The sequence below is a fragment of the Papaver somniferum genome, chromosome 6, assembly GCF_003573695.1.
Source record: "Papaver somniferum cultivar HN1 chromosome 6, ASM357369v1, whole genome shotgun sequence".
Lineage (NCBI taxonomy): Eukaryota > Viridiplantae > Streptophyta > Magnoliopsida > Ranunculales > Papaveraceae > Papaver > Papaver somniferum.
This window is the reverse complement of record NC_039363.1, coordinates 16135399-16141509: the sequence shown is the minus strand read 5'-3', so window position 1 is coordinate 16141509 and position 6111 is coordinate 16135399.

The following is a 6111-nucleotide window of genomic DNA, read 5'->3' as shown; positions in this document are numbered from 1 at the left end:
AATTGCGAAGTAGAAGCATCTCGCTTTGAGGATCCTTGTGTTTTTTAATGGAAGACATAAGTTGAACAGTTTTGTTCACTCTGTTTATCATCATATCACTAATAAATTTCGAATCCAAACTCACATGACCACCCAAAAGTTTAACACCATTAGATGGTCTACCAATATCATGAGGAAAAACACCATCAATAATATTTCTAGGATCAATAGATGGCCAAAAGACTTCTGTTTTTTGTATATTGAGGTGCAAACCCCTACCTAACCCTTCAGTTTCTACTATGCGTAACGCTTTGGACACCTCAAGTGTATCACTAATGATTGTACCGTCATCAAGGTACCAGGCGTGCCAATCGAGTTTGCAACTTGAAGCAATAGTCTTCACTAGAGGGTGAAGAATCAAAGCAAATAACAAGGGACCGAGAGGGTCACCCTGCTGGACTCCAAGAGCAGAAGACAAAATATATTGGTCGTGGTAGAGCTTAGCAGGTCGCATATAACAAAATTCAACCCAACAAGAAATACCTGGACAATGAAGACGAACCTCTTTGATGAGCTGAGATACGCTCAACATGTTGAACGCATTAGAGAAGTCAATGAATAGCATTGACATCATGTCCGAGTGACCTTTCAGCTCAAGTATGACATTTACAGCATGTAAAATATTCTCACCCCCGGCAGATCACCAACTCCGAATTGTTAATCACCCAAATAAGAAGTCATATCCTTTCCGACAGAGAAAGCAGCCACTTTGGAGATCAAATAATTAATTATTTAATTATAATAATTTGATTTTTAATTTTAATCTTTATATTTAAGTATTACTATATTATTGTTGTTTATTATTATTAATTTATATAATAAATAAATAAGATTTTATTAGTGAAATAATTACAATAAACAAAATTTAAGGGTAAATCTAGTCATTTCAAAATAATGATGAGGTTAAAATAGAGAATCAATTAGTTAAAACTAAGTGGATCCACAACTTATGTTTTTACTGCTTTTAAAAGCTATTTCTGTATAGCTTTTAAAAGTTGGCCTTTCTAAGATCTTCACCCTCCTATTGACGACTGTTCCCACAATAGCACCTCATGTGATCTATTTTTATCATACTCCTTCGAATAAATTAGAGCTCTCATTCCACCGTCCACAGCCCTTGCTCTAAGAGTATGTTAAACACCCTTAGCCACAACCCTTGCTCTAAGAGTATATCCAAGGTTCCAAACATCATTAGCCTCTGCTACTAGTGAGAAACGGTGGCTATGCCCAACTGGTAAACCCTTACATATAAAATACACATATCAACAAAGCACTCGTATTAACCTACCGCACAATCATCAGATGAAAACGTAAAGAACAAAACTAAAACATGACAAAATTAATTATCGATAAAACAAGAAGAAAACTCTTTTCCAAAAAGTTACGGATGACTTGGCGCTCTTGGCGATTCTGGAGGATTAGGGCCAATAAGAACGAATCTGTTAACATCTACGGATGGTGGATCTGGAGATGTTTCTAGAGATTTTTCAGGAATTGGGCCAGTAGGAATAAGTCTGTAACATCTACGGATGGTGGATTTTGATATTTTTCTAGAGATCTTTGAGGATTAGGGCCGGTAGAAACAGAACTTAACATCCACAGAAGTAGTAGCATCCGAATGAATATGTTTTTCTTCCCAATCTTATTGATGCTTCTGTGTACTTGGGGCTCGTAAAGATTCTTGAAAAATAGAGGCAGAAGGAACAAATGTACTGATATCTACAATGGAATCGTCTCCATCACTAGCAAACTTAACAGATGAAAATGCAAATAATAGAAGACCAATTCTGACCAAACTGTTTAGTCTTACCTCCTAGATTTTTTGTAAACTCTAACAACAACGATATTATGAATGATAATGCTTGACTCTCTAAACTAGAGTGGGTGATGTTCGAGCTTTGTATAAATTAGAATCCTATAAGATATGTGTTACGTTTACTACTTTTGCTTTTGTTAATTAGGATTAGTTTTCTTAGTTAAGTGCAATTGTAATACACAAGTCTTTTTATTAACAAAATATTAGGGTGCAATACTAATTCATTTGAATTGGAAGACTAGAAGTAGCCCAATAAAGTGCGTGAAATCTAGTTGTCGTAGTGTTTCAGTTGAGAAACACTTGGTTTTTATTTGAGAAAATTATAATTCTCTTCGTGTGAGCCTGCCCGTAGGATGTATCGGTAGTAATTATAGTCTTTTTTATACTCGAATTGTCGCAAAGCGGCACCTGCCTTGAGTATGTGTCTGAGTTAAAATTGAAAGAGGGGCATTTTAGATATTTTGTCTTCTTTAATAAACCTTTTCTTTATAATTTCATTACAGGAGCATCTTTTTTTTTCTCATTCTTGAATCCTGATCTTCTTCATACAACAGAAATATTTTCAGTAAACTTGGTTTTGGAAGCTTAATTTGCATCTTTCGATTGGTGGTTTGGATTTGGTAGCTTTGGCAGATTGTGTTGCACAAAAGGTAGGGGGATTCTTCTTTCTAACTGTTTTTGAATTGGTATTAATCATTTCAATTCTTTGATTTGATGTTCAATGAAATTTGAAGCTTCTTCATACTCTTACGTTACTTTACGTGATGAATTTGTGATGTTTAAAACGAATTCATACTTGTTCCACTTGATTTTGATTCTAGGATTCGTGAAAATTTAGGGTTTTATTCTAATTTGATGTTTTAAGTATATTACTTTCAAAAATAAGTCATCGGTACTCTCAATTTATTGGAATTGATCTCTACTTTCTCTTGAAATTTAATTTAGAAGCAATTCAAGGAGTTCTGAAATAGTTTTCTGTCCTATTTTATGAATTAATTCTCACCCAGTTTGTTTGACTCTTGTTTTTGGTTGTATTTTTTATGTTAAAGCGTTTATTTTCATCTTTAAAACTAGACAAGAATCAACAGATTCCGATAAGTAATGATGTCTGGGTAAATTTTTGATTATAGACTTCGAAAATTGTAAGTTCTGTAGAGCTTGGTTACTGTCCTGTTTATTTGGGACTTTTCGAATCATCTATATACCTGATTTATTCTGGTTATGATTTTTATTTTAAAGAGGAGTCTCCCAAATTTCTAACAAGACAAAGTTTCCTAAATTACGTTGTGCAATGAATTTTACACGAATTTTTGAGTAAAGACTGTCAAAACTGGTGGAACTATACAAAAAGTTTACTGTCAGTGGTTTATAGCGTGATTTAGACTTGTTACTGAACTTATTGTTTTTTTTAAACAATATATTATCTTTTATTATTTAAAATAGGCCAAGAACCAATGAATTTGGTTGAGTAATGAATCTTTTGTGAATTTTTAAGTTTGAACTCTCAAAACTGTAGTTTTTCTAAAGTAATTGTACTAACAGATTTTGTTGAAATCATTTAGACACGTTCCTGAATTTATTATTTTTGATCATATTTTTTATAAGATATTTTATCCTTTTGTATTTGAAACCATCTAAAAACCACTCCTTTTCATTTTCTACGAATCCTACACGAATTTTTGAACATAGGCTGTCCAAACTGAAGTTTCAGAAAATTATGCTCATGTTTTACACTATGTTTCCCTTATTCTTTGGCTTACTGAATCCCTTCCTTTTAATAATGATTTTTGTAATAAAATAGGCATATTTGAGTTTCTAAAATGTTATGGATTTTGATTTGAAATCAAGCCCAGGGAAATTTATAAGTTTAAATGGTTTAAAACGATCTTTTCTTGCAAACTTTTTGGTTTGAATGAAGATATTGATTCTGAGATTATGCCCAGCTCCAAGATTTAATATTTAAATGTATTTATGATATTTTTTATGTGGGAAAATCTAAGGTAAGTTTCTTTCATGGTTATGAATCAATATTTGTCGATGATTTGTTCGAGACTCGTATTTAACGATGTTTGCGAGCTATTTATGAACTGCGTTGAGCATCCTCTTGATTGCAAACACTATTTATGAGTTCGTCGGGCCCACAAGGGTCAACCCATATTAATGGTGACCTGCGGAAGATCGTCCGGGACGATGGGGTGGTTTTCTGATAAACCTCGACAGATGGTTATTCGGACCCTCACAGTAGATTATTGCGAAATCACTGGTTTAAGATGATTTCGATTGTGTATTGGCTTGAAAGGCCTTCGATACTTCGATTTGGATGTGATCAACAACTTAACGCATTGCTTATGCTTTAATCAATTTGATATCTTATCGTTATTTGTATTTGGGCATTGTTTGAACTCGTGTTATCGTATCGCTATCTCTCTACTGGGTTGTGGCTCACCCTTTTGTTTTGTTTTGTTTTGTTTTGTTTCCCACAGAGTATGAGGTCGGATTGAGGTAGTAATCTTTCTCAATCTTGGTGCATTGAGATTTAGGGGTCAAAGTCAGTACATCACTTTGTGTTCATATATATTCATATGTATCCAGGTTGGTTTATTAAAAACGGTTCCATCTTTTCTTATTGTTGTAGTTTCCTACTATTTGATTTGTAAAAATATTTACTTTATCTTCTTGAAGTTGTTGTTTATAAAAAGAGTATTATAATTATATAGGTGAGGATCATATTTAAATGGTTTCATGTCAGTTATCTTGTGAAATTTAATGATATCTTGTATTCCACTCTTTTCGGTTACATGTTTTGATAATAGTGTGTATTTTTATTTGTACTTGGGTGAGTGAGGTGAGAGTAGAAGGAGGGAAAAAATAGAGGATGATTGTACAAGCACTCCCAATACTCGGGTAAAGGTACCAATGTGTTGAATTTTTTTTTTCTTTGAATCCACCATTGTTGCAGCTGAAATAGCTCGGTGCCGGCATGGACGTAGTATGAATACTATGCCGGCAGCAGCCATACCGGCATGGTATTCATACCACGTCCATGCCGGCATCGAGCATATCCCCCATTTTGAAATTCAAGTCGGCATAGTATTCAACCAAAAAACTATGCCGGTACGCTATCCAGGGGATCCGGTGGTTTCGAAATTCAAAACGTATTAAATTTTGAAAACTTTTCTGGTTTTGAAAAGTCCATTGCCGGCACAGTCAGTTGATTCTCGAGCATGCCGGTAGTGCTAATGACATAGTATATATTGCTTAATGTATCAAGAAAGTTGAAAAAAAATTCACTTGACTACCGGCATTGATTCTATCGAGCATGTCGACGTTAAGTTACGGTATTGAATGTTAGTTACCAAGCATGTCGGCACCATTTTACGGCATAGTCTTCATCAATTCCGGCATGGTCTTCATCACTTCCGGCGATGTAAAAAAAATTATTTCCGGCATGGTCTTCATCATTACTGGCATGGTCTACATCAATTCCGGCATGGTCTTCATCAATTCTGGCATGGTCTTCATCACCTTCGGCATGGGCTTCATCACTTCCAGTATGGTCTTCATCACTTCCGAATGTAAAAAAAAAATCGTTTTCAAAGTGGATAATATTTAGGTTTTAAATCCCTAACCCTAACGAGAATGCCGGCAGTGAATATGAAAATGGGGATGTGATTTTGTTTTTTTATTTTAAGTTATTAGATTTTTTTTTGAGGGAAGGGTATTTTAGTATTTTTGCCCTCCAAAAACACCCTTTAGCAAACACTATTGGTTGGGGTAGTAATTCATATCTCCGAATTGCGCGTTCTTCAAAAAGACTGTCCTCTTTGATTTTGTCAAAATATTAAGGAGACCATAGTATTTCACTTGAATACCCTTAATTACTTACTTATTTTATTTTAATAAAAATTACCTAAAATTGTTTGGAGGATTATAAATACGAAGTATAAAAAGAAATGAAAGGATATTAAATTTATGCAGTATAAACTTTGTAAGAAATTTAATTTTTGTTGCCAAATATATATTCTCTTAAAAAGAATTAAGGATATATTTGTTTCCTTAATTATATAAAGGGGTAGGATCCATTGACATGCTTATATTGATATAATCTTGACATTTTAGTGTCATTTTTTCTATTGAGCACAACCGGCAATGAATTTGAAGATAATTTTTTTGTTACATGTTCTTTTATAAGCCTCTACATTTCAACAAAAAATGAGAGCATTCCGAGATGTATAAGACCACCATCTACCATTTTG